The following is a 21,616-nucleotide window of genomic DNA, read 5'->3' on the forward strand; positions in this document are numbered from 1 at the left end:
GGTTGGACCTTCAATAAGATAAAAGGTATCCTCTTTTTAACTCAAAAAGTTCTTTAACCATCTGTTATATAAAAACAAAAAACCTGATTATAAATGACAACCTGTTATACATTCACAGGTTCTCAGTCTCATCGGAATATTTTAAAATGACCATTTCCTGGCATTCTTCATTCCTGGCCATAAGATACAAAGTAAGCATTTTAGAGAGTACCCCTCATCACATTGGGTGCTATATAAGCTAGACTGGAACGTTTGGTGTCCACTACCCTTTTACCTCTTATACTATCTTCTTTACATTCTACACATCCTTCCTATTCCTTTTTCCTCTATTTTCTCCCCCATTTTTTAATTCGTAATTCTTGTTTTAGATCTCTTCTTTTAAAAGGAATATAAAATGAAGGCATACAATGTCAATCAATATGCTCATTTTTTATGTGTCAGTTAAATGATGTAACTTAAACATATAGTTTGATTACAAAATTGAATAATGATAATGTAAACCAGTGTTTAGTATATGTTTTTTTAAATTTCAGGATTTGTGGCTTTTCCTGACTAAGGCGTAAAATTGTTTTTTAATGAGATTCTTGTAATAAATGACAAAATTACTGTATGTTTGTATTGAACAATATGGATTTTACACTTTGTGATATTTGAGATGTAAGAAATAAAACATTTTTGTATTTTTTAATTACTTTGTTGTTACATTCAATTACTTTGACTTGACACATAAAACGAAGAAATGTTCTATATATAATCATTGCCTAGGAAGTTATTATTTCATTGTGTATTGCCCTGTCCTAGGAATTTTATTTCTATCACATCAGGGGGTCCTCGTTACTTACAAGAAACCACTCTCATTGATGCCATTGCAATTAAGTATGGTATTTCTTAATCTTATATAATATTATTTTTACACATAAATAGCAGAGTGACGAGAAGTGGGTCCTGACGAATGCCATGAACCAACAGGTTGAACAAGGCAGTAACATGTTGACCTTACTTTAATAGGGAATATCCATACTCCTATTCACTTAGCTTTTTTAGCCCTAACCATTGGGGACACTAATTAAAGTAGATTTTGTCTACCTTGAGTTAGTTTTAATACACATTTTTCACTTTATTTGCACTGTGCCCCTCACTCCGACTTCCATTGGATGATTTACAAACAAACACCTCATGTTACAGGAGAGTTGTAGCCCACACTGGGAACCTTGTGGTCACAGTGTGCAAGAGGGAACCCAATGATGAAGCATGTCACCTTTGGGTGAGTGAGGGTTCTCATCTTAAAAAGACTAATGCCCTACCCTTTCCCCACACCGACACCATGGATAGTTATTGAAATAACAGACAACATCCCGATATTTTTTGTGAGTATAGTTTCCACCTTACTCGATGTAGGAGAGTAGGATCTGCTTCACATGGGTACCCCCACTTTTTGCTGGTGTTTCACAGTTTTTCGACCTTAGTCTGGCTGTGGCCCTGCTAATCAGGACCACAGCCTAGCTGCTTCCTTTCTAAAATGGTTTCCATGTACATTAGGTACATAACTAATTGGATTCTGGAGTGCCTTATAAGCCCCTAGTATATGGTATACTATGTACCTAGGGCATAGGTACCTCAGAGGCCTACCAGGGGCTGCAGCATATATTATGCCACCCCTGGGAAGCACTCCAAAATGACACCACAGGTCTGCTACTGCAGCCTGGGTTAGGGTGTGCTTGCACACCTTACTGTGGTATAGGCTACCTATATCACTACCCTATACAGACACAAATAAACCTATAAGTCACTCCTATGGCAGGCCTTGACAATCCTGAAGGCAGAGTACTTGGTTTTGTGTGAGAGGGTGCCCAAGCATGAGCTGAGCCCCTCTGTGGCTTTCGGAAATACTTCCTTATGGCTGTTCTGTGATACAGCCATACCATATACTCTTAAGTGCATTATAACCTCGCGGTAATTGCTAACTGTGGAATGGCTGCATCAAAATATGTTGTGTTTGGTGTCAAACGCTTTGGAATACTACCCCCACCCGACAATTCTGGTGGCGGGGGAAGCATTCCACCCTTCTAGAGGGAGAGACATGTTCACACTGGCTAAACCCGGTAGGACTTTCCTGAGCCCTGGCGTCACAAAATGGATGCCACTGCCACAGACACAGGTCTGGCCTCCTCCTGCTGACCAAAACTCCGGCAGGGGAGGCCTGGACAATAGGTTTCCTGTCGAGGGGAGGTGTAACCACCTCCCCAGACAGGCTGATATGTATTGGGGCTGGGCGGGAGCACTCTCTGGTGCTTTGAAGTCCTGCACTGGGGGCATGTTTGCTGTCCCTGTGCATAGCCCAGTTCAAACCGGTTGCAGGGGCTACCTGCCCCTGCTCTGGTGTGAAACTGGACAAAGGAAATGGGTGTAACTACCCCTCTTTCCAAGCCCACCCATAGGTGGGGCCTTAGAGTTAGTCCATCCTCTAAACTTACTATAAGTATAGGAACCCAGTCCCTAGGACTTTAGATTACCCTGGACGAAACTCTGCAACATATATCCTGGACCTTCGACTTCCTATCACAACTAGAAGATGGAAGAAATCTCCCTTGGGGTCAAGGAGTGACTCTCCTGCTTGGCAGGCACCAAAGAAGCAACTGACCAGTCTGCATCGCTGAAGCTCCCGCCAGACGCCAAAGTCTTTGCATCACCAGAGGTGGATTTCCAGACTTCCCCGAGGCTACCCTGAGTCCACAGCAAAGCTGAGGCCTGTGGCTATCGTGGGTGACGTGGACCCGTGACCCCTGGACACTGTGAACTTTTGCAGAAACACTATCTTCCTGGTCCTCCTTGAAGTTGTGCTTTGGGCTCCGAGTAGCCCCAGCCTTGAGCACCTCCTGCACCGAAGATTGTTGGCCTCCATTCCACGAGTGACCCATGGGCCAGCTTCAAGTGTGACCGCTCGAGGCTCCTTCGCAATCACTAGCCCGTTGGCTAGCAGGTCCCCACGAAGGCAACTCCTTTTCTGCTTGGGCTTTCCTGGTTGCTCCAGACGTGCCCTTACTTACCTTCGCTGGGTGAGTCCCTCAGACCTTGCTGGTCTGCACCGCAGTCCTTTCTCTGAATTCCAGTGACTTGCCGTTGCCAAGGCTTGTTGGGTCCATTCTGGTCGCCGATATCGCAGCACTCGACAGACTTCGTGGGACAGCTCGAATCCAGCTCGTGAACTTTGTCGACACCTCCTGGACCTCGTGGCTGAAGAGTCAAGACACCCATCAACTCACCTGAAGCACCCGACATCTGTGGGCATTGGTCCATCCTGCCCTAGGTCACTGGCAAGTGACCCAGACTCTGTCCCCTCTGATTTCAGGTTCCTTACATCCTAGATCCAGGCTTGGATCTCTCCGGACACTTCTCCTCTTCACGGCAGCAGCAGTTCTTTGCAGGCTTCCATTGGAATCGACAACGCGAACCGACACCAAAAGACACCTATGCACCTGGCTTCCTTGGGTGAGGCAACTCGAGTACTCCAGTGCTCTCTTGGGTGCTAGCCCTAGAACTTCCTAAGTCCAAAAGGGTTTGGTCCTGACTCGATTAGAAGTGTCCCTAATTTTTAAATTTCCAACCGTGACATTGCCCATAGAAGATAACGGGAACCCGCGGTTGTGTTTACACACTGCATACAGTCCCCGTGGGTCCCCTGTGTCACTACCTTGGGTGGTTCCTTGGGCTCCCAGCGATTCTAGAGGCTAAAGGCCTAGTGTCTATTCCAGTCGTAGTTCTTATACCACTTTTTTGGTATATGGTTTGGTACGCCCCTAGGACCTAAACGTGTAGTTGTGCTATTACTGATGATTGCTATCTTGTAAACTAAGTACTTCGAACTCCAGTCTCATAAATAGACTAGAGGGGTGTGTTTCATCTACATACATATATTTTGAATATATACCTGGTGTGGTTGTCCTTTCATTTGATCATTCAAGAGATTATAGACTGGTAAAACAATCTGCTTTACATTCCTTCAAGACTTAGCCTGAAGGCTGCTCTCCATAGCTACCACTAGAATAGCTTTCAATAAAGGTTGTCTTTAACGTATCACCATAAAGGGTTGTTTGGACTGATACAGGGTGCCCACTAGAACTAGTGGACAGCATATATCAAGCCACCTTCTCACACTCGACAGGCCCTGGTTCCCTCCCATCAGGACCTGAGTCCAAGTTGAGGAGTGCAATGCAATAACCAGCCTAAGCAGATGCGCGGGAATCCCCAATGTGGCCAACTTCCTCCACAGCATCCCTGGGTCAACCCTGTCAAACACCGTGGAGAAATCTATTAAGGCAGCGTACAAGGCCATACCCTTGCATATTGGATATTTTTCAATCAAAGTTTGCAGGGAAGAGATGTAATCTAGGGTACCACTATGCTTATGAAAACCTGCTTGCTCTGCAGGTACAAGATCATTACCAAAGGCCCAATCCTGAAGGTGAAGAAGTATACTCTTAGCAAACAGTTTTCCGATTGCATCCAGTAATGCGAGCTGCCTGAAACTAGCAGGAGGGGTTTTAGGACCCTTTTTATATAATGGTACTACAATGCTTCCTTTCCAAAAGGACAGAATAGTCCCATTTACATAGCAGTAATGAAACACTGGATAGATGAAAAAGCCCATGCAGAGGTATCTTGTTTAATAATGGCAATGAGTATCCAATGACAATCCAAAAAAAACGGAACCCGTGCCTGTCTGATCTAATATGACCGGGCAAAGTTGTCTCAGGGATGGTCCATACATGTTCTAGCTCCCAGTTACCAAAAGCCAAAGAGGAACAATTAGATATTTTGTTGTAAAATCTCCCACCATAATTATCAATGTGTATTCTCCTGAAGTACTTATTTTATGCACAAAAGAAAAACATTATTCAACAAGAGAGTCAAACGCCCTCCCAGGGGGAATATATACTTTAACCAGTAAAAAGTTTGAGTACTGACCTCCTATAACATTACCCAAAGCCACTTTTATTCACATGCAGAAATTTGACAGAGGATTTCAATTTATACTGCTGCTAAGTAAGTAAAATAGCTAAACCTCCACTTGCATGACCTTAACTTAAGGTTTTGATGCACAGCAGAAAACAAAATAGTTCTCAAAATTAAGAACTGCACAACTCTACGTTTCTTGTAAGCAAATTATCTCTGGATCACACAACATTAATGAACTTAGCTTGGAGCTAGGGTGTCCTAAACATGACATGTTCCAGGACAGAATTTTTCCAGGGGGCTTCCTCTGCAGCATAGGGAGTTTTATGTTTTCTTTGAAAGCGTTCAGAGAACCAGCTATTCAACTCCAATGGGCCAACTCATTTTTCTCTCTAGATTCACTGGCCCTTTGGGAATCATATCTCGCAATATTAATCACTCTTTTCCCTGTAATACTGCCAACTGAGATTTTAATATCTTTCAGATTTACAACCCCTGCTACTAGATACAATTCTACCTAAACCCCGGCAGTCTTTCCTACGAGAATCTACCTGAGCAACAACTGGCTCCTCGAAAGGGAGGACATCAATTCCATTTTCCTAAAATGATCCACATTTGCAAGAATTAGCTTTGCACTTATTCTAGAGCTAAATGTTACTCTGGAATTCGGGAGTCTGCATCGAGGGTCTAGGAATACTCGCTCAATATCTTTACTTGCTACCAATCTCAGATCCTCAATATCAGGTAATAACTGTAGTAGAAAACTTCAATTAAATGGACCCAATTCCCTACCAAACAAGGAAACAAAGATTAGGGTGTTAGATACTTGTTCTGGTCCAAGTCCTAACTCAGGTCCTACAGATACCCTATTGCTTTGCCTTTGCTCAGCCCCCAGTTTGGAGATTTGCCCTGGTGGAGAAGTAAAAACAGCCACCCCATCAAAAGACCTCCATTGATTTAGATCAATCCATACAGGGAGAGAATCCATATGAGAGAGTATTGAGGGAAATCTAGCCACGGTCCGCCCTACCTCTGGCAAAACCTAATTCACTTTTACTGCTATTCTCTCCGAATCGCCCAAGTCCACCCTTGCTTTAACGTTCTCCAATCCAGTGCCCAACCACCACCCACTTATAGCCTGTTATCCCTGTACCCTTATGCTCTTTCTATTGTCCACCAAATGCTGGTACTTCTATCATAATAGGGGAAAGAAGAGAATTTACTTCCAGGCGCCCCAGCTCATGACCAACATGAGACCCAACTGACTTCAACTCATTTCCATTTTGAGGCAGAGTGATTAAGTCAGGTTCCTCGGGGGCATTAGGAAACCTCATTTTTTTAGGCTTAAGTTTCGTAATGCGCCAAATCCTTTTCTTCTTCTCCTTCCGTACTTTTAACCCATTACAGTCTGAATGAGAGGCACCCTCCCCAGGAGTAACATCATCTAATTTCGCCCTTGACTGATTAAAAGTGGGAGGGTCATTTGGTGGACATATATCCTGAGACGCATAGGTGACCACTTCTTTAAAAATCAGAAAAATAAGCTGAGAATTCTTGAGTACAGCTGCATTTACCTTTTCCCCTCGAACAACAGAGTGGTGAAACCTGATTTTGGGGCAGGAATGACACATGTTATCTAACACAGGAATATCTACGGACAGCACAATTGTGAAATCCCCCGGCCCATCATAAGTTCCCACTTGGACTCCCATTTCCATCACCCCAGATGACGCCACTGTGTTAGTCTGGGATGCCTGAGATTTCAATTCAATACCCGTTTCTGCCTACCCTAATCAAGAACCGGCAGAGGTAAGGTGCTGTACCCCCATTACAATTGGGGACAATGCATCCACATGATCAGAATTAGCAATTGATTTATCTAACCAGGTTAAAATAGAGGCGGGAATCCTCTCTAAAGCATAAAGAATATCAGGATTTGCCTTCCCTCTATAAGTCTCGTTAACACCCTCATTCGTTAGTTGCCATAAGACTTGAGCCCCTGTATTTAGGGATGTCTCTAATTTCAACAGTCCCAGTGAGAGTGAGAAAGATACACTTGAAGGAGTACTGTTGTACAAAGCTGTGAAAAGAGGGCAACTGACAGGATGGTCCGATGACAGGCTCAGAGCTGCTTCTCGGGCAACCAACGATTTTGGCAATGGCAAGACTGTACAATTCAGTCTTGCCGTGTTTTATTGAATTAGATGTTTTAATAACCCAAGAACTTTCTCCAGATTTTAATATCAAACTGCAGGCCCTGCACACGAATCTCGTTAGTATCTTGTCAGATATGTTTAATCCAGTAGCAACCAAGAGAAAGTATAGGACCCCCCTCTCCTCTTGGTATAATGATGCTTGTCGCCTGGCAAAAAAAGAGTTGATTCGGGCTGTAAAACAAGGCAATGACAAGATCCTTATCGCCACCAAGAGAACTCATTATAAAGCTATGCTGAAGTTGGCCAAACAGGATTGGGACCAAGCAAAATGGACCGATCTGTCATGCGCTCTAGAACAGAGAGATGCCCGTAAATTTTGGTCTATAATCAACACAGGAAGTGGGGATCCTAAACCGGCCACTGAGCCTAATATTGAGGCTAGTATTTGGGAAGACCACTTTAGAGCCCTGTATGCTATCGAAGTTGATATGGACACATATCCGGCACTACCAGCACTGAATGACTCCTATGATTGTATACAGTTTTCGCCTGAGGAAGTTGTTAATGTCATTTCGAAAATTCCACCCAGCAAGGCCCCTGGGCTAGATAAATTGCCGGGAGACCTCTTTAAACACCAAATGGAGATCTGGGGACCATATCTATGCATTTTATTTAATGCAATCTTGAGAGGAATGAACGTGCCCTGCACTTGGTTGGGTGCAGAAATCGTTCCCATCTTCAAGAAGGGTTCCCCCCTGCTACCGGCAAATTACAGGCCCATCAGCCTCATAGATGTTCCGCAAAAAATTTTTGCGCGGCTTATCCTTGAACGACTTGAGGACTGGATGGAGGAGCACGCTATACTGAGCCAATACCAAGCGGGGTTTAGGAGGAACACCTCTACCATGGACCAAATCTTTCGCTTGTTATTACTATTTTGGAAAACAGCAAAGATTGAGGGTGGCAGCCTCTACATGGTATTCGTGGACCTCCGCTCCGCTTTTGATCTAGTACCCCGAGGGAAACTTTGGGGCGTGTTGGTCAGTTTGGGGGTACCTCTACCAATCCTGACAATACTGATCAAGTTGCATGAGGGCAATTTTGCCCAGGTGCGTCATGGGAAGAACGGGGCTTTAACCTCTAAGTTCCCCATTGGCAGAGGGGTGAGACAGGGGTGCGTTCTAGCACCTACCCTGTTCTGCCTATATGTCAATGGCGTGATTTCCCATCTTAATAGCGCCCTTAATAATGACGCCCCAATTTTGGCAGGTAGCAGGGTGCCAGCAATCATGTTTGCAGATGACACCCTGCTACTTTCCAAATCACCAATGGGAATCCAGCGTGTCCTTGACAGTTTCGAGGACTTTTGTAGAGGTCGAGGCCTGGAAATTAATGTGAACAAAACAAAGTATATGGTGTTTAATCCTTCACCTTCCACACGGCCTAACCCTAAACTTGATTCATTAAATCTGGAAAGGGTAAAAATTTTTGATTATCTAGGAGTAACGCTGAGCGAAAATCTTTCATGGGTTCCACAAATTGCCAAGGCGCAGCTGAAATTAGCCCAGTATGCTGGGGGTATCCTTAAGTTTTCCAACACGTCCACATACAAACCAATTAAACCCCCGCTTGAAGTATACAAGAGCCAGGCCAGGGCAGCAATTCTATATGGAGCAGAACTTTGGGGGCATTTACCTGGGTTGGAACTTCTCAAAATTGAAAACAAGTTCATCAGACAGCTACTATCACTTCCACAGAGTACTCCGTTGCATCCTTTAAGGATGGATCTGAATCTGAGGTCGATGGATGATGAACTAGCTCTGAAGCCTCTTAGGTACTGGCACAGGTTGTGGACTACGCCGGAATTATTGTATTATAGATTAGAGCTGAAGGAAATTCTGGCAAGCAACTGTGTACTAAAAATCCCTTGGTTTGTGTTTATAAAATCCCAGTGCATCAAACTCGGGCTGGGTGATATGTGGTATGAACCGGAACTAAGCTGCAAGATGATCTCACGGAAGATGCTCACTAAGATCTATGTGGCTGAGAAACAAAACAGAGTGCAGACTGCCCCTAATATTGGAGTTTTAACTAAATCTTTTTTAAGTGTCAAGGATTTTTATCAATTCGAGAATTTTATGGATATTATTTATCCTATACCATCAAGAAAACTATATTTGCAATGGAGATATGGCACACTACCTCTGCGAGCTTTCACTAGCAGCTGGGCATCAAATTCTGTTGAGACCTGCCCTGGCTGCAGTTGTGTTAAAGAGGATGAGCTCCATGTATTATTTTTTTGCCCTGCATACACAAAAGCTAGGAAGCATTGGATAGTGCCTATCTGCAAAAATATGGGTTTTCGGCAATGTAGCCATGCTTTTAGAATTTTAAAAACAGACACATCTGAATGTATAGTTTTTGCAGTTTCTAAATTCCTTTTTGCAATGTGGAATAGGAGAAGGGGACTATGCACTACTTAATGTATTGTCATGACATATTTCATTCTGTGCCAAGTTTGTCTGTATATATATTTATTTTTTTATGTACTTTTTAAGGCAAATTGCCGAAATAAAGATATCTTGATGATGATTTTAAATTAGCCTCCAAAACTTAATTGTTTTGCATACGTATAGCAATGTCCTGCAATGAGAAGTCCTTCAGACCCCCAGGATCAAAACTGCATTCATCCCCACGTAGCTCATTCTGAAACACTGGCGAGAGCTCTTTAGGAGAAGACATTCCTGGTGCTGACTCAACAACACGTAGGGGGCCAGCTATAGCCACCGGACTCATAGACTCCAGCGTAAACACAGGCTAAGACATCAACTTAGCAAAAACGCCATTTGTTTCGTGATCAGCCTTAATGTCCTCCATATCCATTTCCATTTTTTCAACTGCTCCAGCTGAAGGACATTGGTCAATGAGCTGAGTTTGAACAATAGGTTCCACTAGGTTATGTGTGATGGAGTTAAGCTGATGCAGGACTATACCCTGAGAAAGGACTGTAACTATGCCTAGCTCTTCAAGACTGCAACTGGAGGCATCCCCAATTTCTTATTTCTTACCGCTCTACCCCTCTATCCCTTAGAGAACATGGACAGTACAGTGGGATGGTACTTTAAAAGGGACAGATGGGCTTGGAGCTTCTTCCTCCGGATGGTTTTTAACAAATTGGGGGAGCTTAAATAACTGGTTGTAGGTCCAGCTGACCCTGAAGGAGCAAATAAACGACCAAATCGCAGGCACCTAGAGGGCATCTTCAACCTTTAAGAAACTAAGGGGATTAGCCACAGACGTCCACCTTAATACTTGACCACAGATGCCACAAAATCCCTCTAACCTTCACCCTGGAGCACTTTCCTTCTCCAACAATAAATTCAACCTCTTCAAAGAGAGGAGCAGAGGCTCACAAAGGGTGTAGAAGGTAGTTAAACGTGCAATAAATGTAAACTGGAAGCAACTTCCTCACCAAGAGGCACAAGCCGCACCAACCTAGTGCTGGCCGCTTCCGCACCGCCAGCGAGGGGCTGCGGCCTAGGCCTCCCCAGCACACATGATGCAGGATATGTGTGTCAATACGTGTTAACAACCAGCTTCCCTCGTTACTGCTGAGTTCTTGTTTAGTGCTTACTTAATACTTGCTGCTTATCGGTCAAACCTTTATGTACTATAGTCTATTATTCTGTTACTGCTCCCACTGCACTGTCAATGACTAGATGACTGTACTCCCATGAGACAGGATCAAGGGATGAAGCAATACATAACAAGATGGTATTTTTCAGGGTCCAAGCCTTAATAATGTTTTTTAAATGTTTTTTTAAACCCAAGCATAGAGTTTTCCAACTTGTAGTGCATCGACGGCTAAATGCCTTTAGCCTGTAACATAGTGGCGATTAACGATGAGGCAGCTCAGAGGACCAAATGAAAAACAGAACAAAGTCTCCCCCTAATGCAAAGGAGAGAAAAGTGTGCAGCAGGGGAGTGACGGAGAGGCAGGAAACTAGAGCTAGAGCACAGACTAAAAGGAAAGGAAGACAGAAGCGCGGGCGGACTTCACCTACGCCCAAACTGCACAGGCCTAACCCCAGCAGTCTCTGCGCAGCCAGGAAGGAGACGCAGCACTAGCTTCACCGTCCACCATCTGCCCATTTACACTTGCCTTTCGAAGAGCAGAGTGGAGAGACGAGAGGTCCCTGCGTCTTCAAACGCCTGCCAGCTCCTCTACAATTCTGCCTCAGCCACACCCTGTCCTGGAGACCATGGAGCATGCCGAAATCCTTGTCATTAAGCGTACTCACTCTGAAAATCCCAAATAACTAGGACAAATGTGGCTGCCTATGTTGCTCATCTTTTTTTTTTTTACATGCGGGGATAGTCGCATACATAATTATGCGTGTATTTCTATCAAATTGTTTAACGGGGGGATGGCTAGCAGCCAACCAAGATGGGCGCCCCCTGAGGGGACTCTGGTGAACACCCGCAGAAACTCTGAAATATCCATATGAATTATCAGTTTGCTACAGCGTAATGCCCGGTCGGGAGCTCCCCGGCACAGTCCGGAATGTGAGAAATGATTTTGGAGCCCCGACAATGCATCATGAAGCTCAGTCAGCCTAAGACGGCCGAGACGCCCTCCCCATTTGATAGAATGACCGCGTCACTCCCGTAAAAAAGTACGGCGGAGGCAGGACAGGTGAAATCCCCAGATCCGGGGTTCAGGGAGATAAGTGACACTGAGCCAGTCATGCAACTGGTGGCCGACGGGGAAATTGCGAAACGACGCAGGCCCTGCATCGAGCGAAGACACCTAAGAAGATCCGACCTGGCGGCAACTGATCAAAATGCTGCAACTGTGAAGTGGTGAGCGTGGCAGCCGATCGGCCCCAACAACAGCAGTGCAGTACACTTCGGCGGCCGCTGGGAGTCGGAGGGGCAGGGAGTCTGGCAGTGATGTGCCGCCTCTGTGGCCTGGTCTGCTGCTCCTGGTGATAAGCGGGGGCGGGCCCAGGTCAGGTTTGCTGCCACCGGTGCAGAGAGGGAAGTTGGGAACATACCCATCCAGACAGTGACTGAATACCAAAAGGTGTGCCTCAATAATATGTTAAAGAGACGGTGAGCAGGAACGTTATGTCAGGTGAAAGTAGCAGATAACTGTGCACATTGAAATACACACAAACAGTCCAACAACCCAGACTCAAACTCAGTCTATCAGTTGAAGTATTGCCTTGAAGTGGGTAACGTGACCCAGGGAGCACACTCTTGGGGCCATGGGCTGAGTTGCGGAGGCGCGGCGAGTGTGGGGTGAATCACTACAATCGAAGATGGCGACCACAAGGGAACCAAACCTACACACCAGACTAAGGTCGATAAATGAACACACCCCAAGTTGGATACCCTCTCAGAAGGAGGTGAAGACCAGCGACAAAAACAAGTGAACGAGGAAGGAGCGCTTACCCTACAAGATGATGGCAGCAATCCAAGGTGTGCGCTCTGTGCTGGAAAGTAAAATAGGCACAGTCACGACAGAGGTTGGGAAGAGGATGTACCCTAACGGTTAGGGCGGTGGACTCCAAATCTGGGGAACCGGGTTCGAGTCTCGGCAACCACGCTCAACATCACGCTCAGAACCCTTGATACTCCTGAGGCGAAAAGCCGGGAGCCTGTTTTAAATCTGTTTTAACTATTCTGTGTCACTATTTGAAATTGCTGATTTTACGAGCACTCTCACCTCTGTATAGGGACTTTTACCGCCATCTCCACCGCTCTGCGGGCTCAGCGCCGCCTCAGCGCTGACAGCGGATTTCAGGCAAAACTAACTCGGCGCCATTGCCGGCGTGCGATTGAACCACGCCCCCTTGGTGGCCACGCCCCTCCCTACTCCTACTTAAAACATGTGTCACTTCCGTACGCGCAGCGGACGGGCGCAGCGGGCGCGCCGTTTGCGCGCCGAAGGCGCGCCTAAGGCAAGCCCGTCTGCGCCTGTCCGCGCCTGGACCGTGCCCAGGGCCAGGCACCCTGCCTGTCCAGCTGGCTCTGCCCGCACGTGCTGGACCAATACCCAATTACTCCTTTTTAATCCTTCCTCCTGCTCGGCCACTATCCGCTGCAGCCATGACCACTTGGAAAATGCCTCCTTCCACTGCCCTCAATGTAACTTCACACTCCCGCCCTATATACCTCGTCGTCCTCCATACCCTACACCGCAGCACCCCACGTCTCACCCCCGGACGTTGAAAGCAGGCCTGGTCAACTGCCGCTCACTGCCCCGCCATGCCAACGATATCTGGATGTCAATCACCTCTGACGATTGGGACATTTTATTTCTCACTGAGTCATGGATCACCGACTCCTCTTTCCCAGATATCTACCTTGCCACCCCGCCAGGGTATGACATAAAGTGCATCAATCGGGCTGGGGGCAAATCGGGAGGCGGCTTAGCCGTCATCCTTAAATCCCATCTTCATTTAACCACTACCAAACTAACTAACATCGGGATAATTGAAGCTATGTACTTCTCTGTCTCTGACTCCGCGGCAGCAATACTGGCTGGTACTCTAGTTTACAACCCCCCAGCTGCCGCCTCCCTGTCACTTACTGCACTTACTCACCTGCTGGCTGATCTTTCCCTCAAACACCAACACTTTTTAGTGCTAGGTGATTTTAATCTCCACGTAGACAATTCTCTCTGCGTGAAAGCCAACAATCTGTTGGAAATCATGAAAAGTTTGAATCTTATACAATTAGTCACTGGCCCCACTCATGTGGCTGGTCACACTCTGGATCTTATCTTTGCCAACTTCTCGACTATCACAGTCCTCCCCCCCCCATCCCCCTCACCTGGTCTGACCACTATCTTATCCCCTTTATCCTTGCTTTGGGCTTGAAACCTGCCCCTACGGTCCCCAGGAAAGAGCTGGGAAGAAAGTGGCACAGGGTCTCCTGTGCCACTTTGGACCCAGTATTCCACTTCCAGGCGGAACATCTCTCCACTGACATTGATGGAAATGTTTCTAGGCTTAACACCGCCCTACTCCAAGCTATTGACGCCATTGCCCCCCAAAAAATCATTTCCTCCGCTCGATCCTGCCCATCCGCCCCTTGGTTCTCCACTTCCCTCCGTGAGGAAAAAAGCAGATGCAAGGCACTGGAACGTAAGTGGAGACAGAATTACGACCCTGAAGCCAAACTTACCTATAAATCTGCTCTGAAAAAATTCCTCAAACTAAAAAAAACTACTATGAGAGATCATTTCTCTCTTCAAATTGCAAATGCCAAAAACTCGTCTAAAATCCTTTTCACCATTGTCAAAGACTTCATTAACCCCCCCGCTAGGGCCACACAGAACTCTGCTAGTCAGGCCCTATGCGATGGACTCTCTGACTATTTCCTCGATAAAATAAACAACCTTTGTATCTCTTTCCCTAATGGGCTATTTACCCTGCCTCCCCTCACTAGGTCCCCAGTTTCCTCGTCCCTACTATCCTTCAATAAACTTACCATGGACACTGCTATTAGGCTACTCACCCACTGCAAATCTGGTGCCCCCTCCGACCCGGTCCCTGCTAAACTTATGGGCGAGCTAGCTCCTTCACTAGCCACCTCCTTCCTATCCATCTGGAATGCCTCCCTCCACTATGGCTTTTTCCCCAACCACTTGGAAGGAGGCTTTGGTGATTCCCATCCTGAAAAAGTCAGATGCCGACCCTACTATTTTTGCCAACTACCGCCCCATTTCCCTGCTCCCCAAACCCGCTAAAGTCCTGGAAAAAGCCGTGCAGCTGCAACTTACGGAGTACTTGGAGAACAACTCTTTGCTACACGACTCACAATCCGGATTTCGAGCGGGATTCAGCACAGAGACGGCTCTGTTGGAGGTGTCGGAGACGGTCCGGGAGTGCGTGGACAGGGGCGAGGAGGCCATGCTTGTCCTCCTCGACCTGTCCGCTGCTTTTGATACGGTCTCCCACCCCATCCTTCTTGACCGACTCAAACAGATAGGCATTGGCGGCACTGCCATCAGCTGGATCGAGTCTTTCCTTACAGGCAGAAGTCAGAGGGTCTTGCTGAGGCCGTTCAAATCTGAGGATAAACCCTTGTCATGTGGTGTGCCACAGGGCTCTGCCCTCAGCCCTCTATTTTTCAACGTCTATCTCGCCCCACTGGCCGACGTTGTGGAGTCCTGTGGAGTCAGGGTGGTCTCTTATGCTGATGATACTCAGCTGATGTTTTCCTTCAGAGACCACTCGGACTCCACGTTCGCCAACTTCCGCCAGTGTCTCGACAGCATCAGTGTCTGGATGACTAACAACCATCTAAGGCTTAATGCAGACAAGACAGAGGTGCTGTTTTTTAACCAGAAAAATCCCATCCCTTCCTCACGGTGGTGGCCCACGGCACTTGATCCTGCTCCCTCCCCCGTTCACTCTGCCCGCAACCTGGGATTTCAGTTCGACGACTCTCTCTCATGCAAAACTCAGGTTAATAAAGTTACATCTGCCTGCTTCCTGAAGCTGTGCATGATCAAAAAGATACTTCCCTATCTCCCCCTGGACTCCCGCCGAACAGTAACCCATGCTCTCATTACGTCTCACCTGGACTACGCCAATAGCCTTTATGCTGGTGCCCCTCAATATCTGATCGACTGGCTTCAGATTGTCCAGAACGCGGCTGCCAGACTGATTGGAAATATCCCCTACCGTCAGTCAGTCACCGTCTATCGCACAAAGCTTCACTGGCTTCCCGTTGCCAGCCGCATCCAGTTCAAGATCCTTACCCTTGCTTACCGAGCTGTCAATGACCTCGGACCCAATTACTTGAAAAAACGAGTGTCAATATCTCACTCCATCAGATCCTTGAGATCCAACGACCTCCGCCTTCTGATCTCTCCCCGTTTTAGACTCACCAGAATGGGCGGCAGAGGGTTCAGTGTTATCTCTGCCAAATTGTGGAACGCTCTTCCTATCGATCTTAGATTCTGCCCTTCTGAATCCATCTTTCGGGCTAGACTCAAAACCTGGCTATTTTCTGGACTCTGAAACTCACACTGCTGACTTCCTCCCTCTTTTTCTCCCCCTGAGGCTCAGGTTCTAGCGCCGGGACACCCCTTCGGGGGTAGCTGCGCGCTCTACAAACTACATAAATAAATAAATAAATAAATAAATAAACATCCTGTGATTCTGGGAGAATCACTTAATCTCCCCGTGCCTAGCACAACATTAATGTGTCCTCACGTAACGCAACTGGTGCTCATGTAAAGCACTCTTATACCTGATTTTGGGTCAAGTTTACTGTATATAAAACTTTGAAGAAAAAAAAAAGAGGTAACACTAATGCACGCAGACCTTCCCAATCTGCAGGACTGATTACGAGCTACCGAAGACTCTATTACTATGCTCCAGTCAAATTTCTAAATCTCTTGAAACAACAGTTAAGAAGCTCCAACTGATGACGGCGACCATGGAAGAGAGGCTTGAAGACTAATAAAGGTATGCACATAGAACTAATGTTTGCTTTTTAGGGGTCCTGGAGCGTGCTCAGGGACCCTCCACAGACCTATTTGTGGAAGAGCTTATTACAAAACATCTACAACCTCGTACCCTTTCTAACTATTTCTCTGTGGAGCATGCCCTATGAGTGCTGGGAGGCCGGCCGCAGCCAGGTGTGATGCAGCAGTAATTTCACTGTAATTTCTCAATGTAAAACCTCATTTACCTTTAATTTATCGCTGTAAAGGTACTGGACCCTTGCCACTGTATATTACCTTCAGGAGACTTTACATAAACATGAAAAATCAAAAATGCATTTAATATTTAAGCCAGTAAAGAGAATTGTGTGTATTTTTAAAGGGTTTTATTTTCTCAGTTAAAAGTGAAGTTTTTCTGACCCTTTATTCATTAGTCAAATATCAATCAGGTTACAGAATTTGGACATTAGGAAAATAGTATTAACACAGAACACATTACAGTCTGCATATAAGCATCACATGTAGAAAAGAAAATGTGGCGCAAAATGTCAGTCAAAACTCTTACAGAGTTTCTAAGAAAAGAGTGAGTCTTGCAAGGCTAATCAATAATTAATAAATGGCAAAAATCTCCCATAAAGAGAAATAAATGTGTAAGACAAATAAATCTTTTCAAAACTAATTAATTAGTCAAAGCATAAACTTAAAGTTTTAGCATTCTAAATCTACCTTCTGCCCTGGTCTGTTCATCTCTGCCACTCTGAGCTACACAAGGAGCAAGACAGCCCCTCCTTCACAGACCACAAGAGTGTGATCTGCCTTCCCAAAAATATGACGTGCAAGAACTCTCTGAAAAAAAATATGAGCAAAAAGCCCCCACCTCCCTCTGACATGAGGGTCTCATCATCCTGTTCTCCTTGCAAATCCGGTTTTAACAAAAGAAGCGTTAAGGATAAATATAATCATATATTTCAGCAACATTTAATAGGAAAAAATGTTTCAGTCCAGTTTCCTCCTTCCTGTGACATCGCACGCAGGATAAGACACATTCCACAAACACTGGTACATTGGCAGAATAGCAAGAATTTACAGTTCACAGTGGCCTTGACCAGGTCTTCACTTGAGGCAAGCTGGTATAATCTGTGCATGCTCTCAAATTCAGCACCATTCTCACCTTGCTGGATTCACGGGCAGCCATTTTATCTTAGGCCCAAAAATAAAACAAACACAAAAATAGTATTAATTTACGAAATATAACCCATTCTGTTTACCTCCCCCATACTAATACCTTGTATTGTTTTTCCTAGCAAAAGCTATTAGTTTAACCCCTTCGCTGCCAGGCCTTTTCCCCCTCCTGTGCCACGCCCTTTTTTGGCTATTTGGGGTAGTGCGCGCTGAGGCCCCTGTAACTTTTTGACCACATAAGGTATCCACGCCAAATTTGCGTCCTTTTCTTCCAACATCATGGGGATTCTGAAGGTACTCAGGGTATGTGGATTCCCCTGGAGGGGTCACAGAAATGAGCCAAAATACAGCAAAATGTAGGTTTTTTTGGGGAAAATTGGAAAAACGGGGTGCAAATGAAAGCATCTGGGTTTTTCCCTGCAAGTGTTATCAAAAAAGGGTTTATGGGGCTGAAATTACCATTTTCCCAGCTTTTAGGGTATACCAGACATTTGTCAGAAACCCAACATTTTTTACACAGTTTTGGCATTTTTCTGGGACATAGCCTATTTTTGCTATTTTGTGTGCTTTCGACCTCCTTCCAGTTGATGGTAGAAATGGGTACAAAAGCAATAATGGATCCTGGAAAGCTATACATTTTAGAGAAGTAGACAACATTCTAAATTCAGCAAGGGGTCATTTGTGTAGATCCATCAAGGTTTCTTTATAGAAACTAACAGTTAAATATAGGATAAATTGAAAATTTGTTGAAAAAAAGCGCCTTTTGTGTCAACGTTTTCACCTGTAACTTCTTCTAATTATGACAGCTGTTTGAAAGCAATATACCGTTACATCCGCTGGACATTACTGGTTGTGGGGATATATAGGACTTGTAGGTTCACCAAGAACCCGATGAACCCAGAGCCAAAAACTGAGCAGCAACTTGCAATGGTTTTTTATTATGTACCGGGTATATAGTAATTATTCAGTAAAAATGTGTACATGGAAAAATCGGTATGAAAGACACCTATGTATTTCTGAAATGGGAACAAAATATAGAGTTTAGAAACAGTAGATATTTGCACATTTCCGAATTTGGGAAATACTCATACTAGCATGAGAATTATCAGTCATTTTTTAGAATGACTTCTTTTTTACACAATGTCTTTCATTTGGAAGGCAGAAATGCATCGAAAGTCAATAGATTTACAGTTCCTTTACAAATCTGAATTACCCTAAGTCTCCCGATAAAAATGGTACCTCACTTGTAGGGGTAGGAATAGTGCCCACGACAGGAAATGGCTCAAAACTCAACGTGAACACACCACATTTTCACAATGCAAAATTACCCTTTTTTAGCAAAGTGCCTAGCTGTAGTTTTTTAACCCTAGCTCTGCCGGCACCTAGGGAAACCTAGCAAACCTATACATTTTTGAAAACTAGACACCCAGGGGAATCCAGGATGGGGTGACTTGACTGCCTCCCACCAGGTTCTGTTACCCAGAATCCCTTGCAAACCTAAAAAATTGCCAAAAAAAACACCTTTTCCCCACATTTCTCTGGTGGAAAGTTCTGGAATCTGCGTGGATCCACAAATTTCCACCCACCCCGCGTTCCCCAAAGTCTTCCGCGAAAAATGGTACCTCACTTGTGTGGGTCAGCCTAGTGCCCGCGACATGAAACGGCGCAAAACGTAACGTGAACACACCTCAATTTTGTTGCGAAAAATGACCCTTTTTTGGCAAAGTGCCTAGCTGTAGTTTTTGAACCATAGCTCTGCCGGCACCTAGGGAAACCTAGCAAACCTATACATTTTTGAAAACTAGACACCCAGGGGAATCCAGGATGGGGTAACTTGACTGCCTCCCACCAGGTTCTGCTACCCAGAATCCCTTGCAAACCTAAAAAATTGCCCCAAAAAACACATTTTCCCCATATTTCTGTTGTGGAAAGTTCTGGAATCTGCGTGGATCCACAAATTTCCACCCACCCCGTGTTCCCCAAAGTCTTCCGATAAAAATGGTACCTCACTTGTGTGGGTCGGCCTAGTGCCCGCGACAGGAAACGGCGCAAAACGCATCGTGGACACACCTCAATTTCGCAGTAAAAATGAACCTTTTTTGGCAAAGTGCCTAGCTGTAGTTTTTGAACCCTAGCTCTGTCGGCACCTAGGGAAACCTACCAAACCCACACATTTCTGAAAACTAGACAACCGGGGGATTCCAGGGAGGTATGGCTTGCGTGGATCCCCCAACGTTTCCTTACCCAGAATGCCCTGCAAACCTCAAATTTAGCTGAAAAAACACGTTTTTCACACATTTTTGTGTGGGAAAGTTGTGGCATCACCGGCTGACACAAATTTCCTACCACCCAGCGTTCCCCCGGGTCTCCCGATAAAAACGCTGCCTCACTCGTGTGGGAGGCCCAAGTACCCGCGACAGGCAAGGGCCCAAAACTTATTGAGGTGACATGAAAATTGCCTACCTCAAAACGACCTGGTTTTGCAAGGGGGGTCACCTGGGTTTTTGGCCCGGTGCTCGGCGGCCACCTAGGGGAACTTACCAAACCCACACATTTCTGAAAACTAGACACCCGGGGGATTCTAGGGAGGTATGGCTTGCGTGGATCCCCCAACGTTTCCTTACCCAGAATGCCCTGCAAACCTCAAATTTAGCTGAAAAAACACACTTTTCACACTTTTTGTGTGGGAAAGTTGTGGCATCACCGGGCTGACACAAATTTCCTACCACCCAGCGTTCCCCCGAGTCTCCCGATAAAAACGGTGCCTCACTCGTGTGGGAGGCCCAAGTACCCGCGACAGGCAAGGGCCCACAACGTAGTGAGGCGACAGGAAAATTGCCTACCTCAAAACGACCTGGTTTTGCAAGGGGAGTCACCTGGATTTTTGGCCCGGTGCTCGGCGGCCACCTAGGGGAACCTACCAAACCCACACATTTCTGAAAACTAGACACCCGGGGGATTCGAGGGAGGTATGGTTTGCGTTGATCGCCCAACGTTTCCTGACCCAGAATGCCCTGCAAACCTCAAATTTAGCTGAAAAAAAATCACCTTTTTCACACATTTTTGTGTGGGAAAGTTGTGGTATCACCGGGCTGACACAAATTTCCTACCACCCAGCGTTCCCCCGGGTCTCCCGATAAAAACGCTGCCTCACTCGTGTGTGAGGCCCAAGTACCCGCGACAGGCAAGGCCCCAAAACGTATTGAGGCGACATGAAAATTGCCTACCTCAAAACGACCTGGTTTTGCAAGGGGGGTCACCTGGGTTTTTGGCCCGGTGCTCGGCGGCCACCTAGGGGAACCTACCAAACCCACACATTTCTGAAAACTAGACTCCCTAGTGGGTGGATCCCTGCTTGGGGATCGCCCTCCTGTGGCGATCCCCAAGCAGAGATCCACTGGGGAGGGGTACCATTGGAAAGGGGAGATTCTCCCCTTTCCAACTGTCAAGAATTCCTGTCATGCGAAGGGAGGAAAACGGTAACCAGCGAAAACGGACTACATCTCCCAGGATGCTTAGCGGTTGAGAGGTTATGTAAACAGGAGAGCTGTTACATAACTCAAGGAAAACACGCCCTTATGTAAACAGGAGAGCTGTTACATAACTCAAGGAAAACACGCCCTTATGTAAACAGGAGAGCTGTTACATAACTCAAGGAAAACACGCCCTATAAAGGGAGGAACCGGGAGGTACAACGCTGTCGGATATTGTGTTTACACCGACGTACCTGCTTCGTGAAGAGCAGTGTTCCGGAGTGGTGCTCCAGTAAGGCAAGAACGGAGGTAGGTCGAGTCGTTACTCCCTGGGCCGTGTCTTGCCCCATCGTCACCTGTGAAGGACCCAGGAGCTCTACCGGTCA

This window comes from Triturus cristatus, chromosome 8 (assembly GCF_964204655.1).
Source record: "Triturus cristatus chromosome 8, aTriCri1.1, whole genome shotgun sequence".
Classification (NCBI taxonomy): Eukaryota; Metazoa; Chordata; class Amphibia; order Caudata; family Salamandridae; genus Triturus; species Triturus cristatus.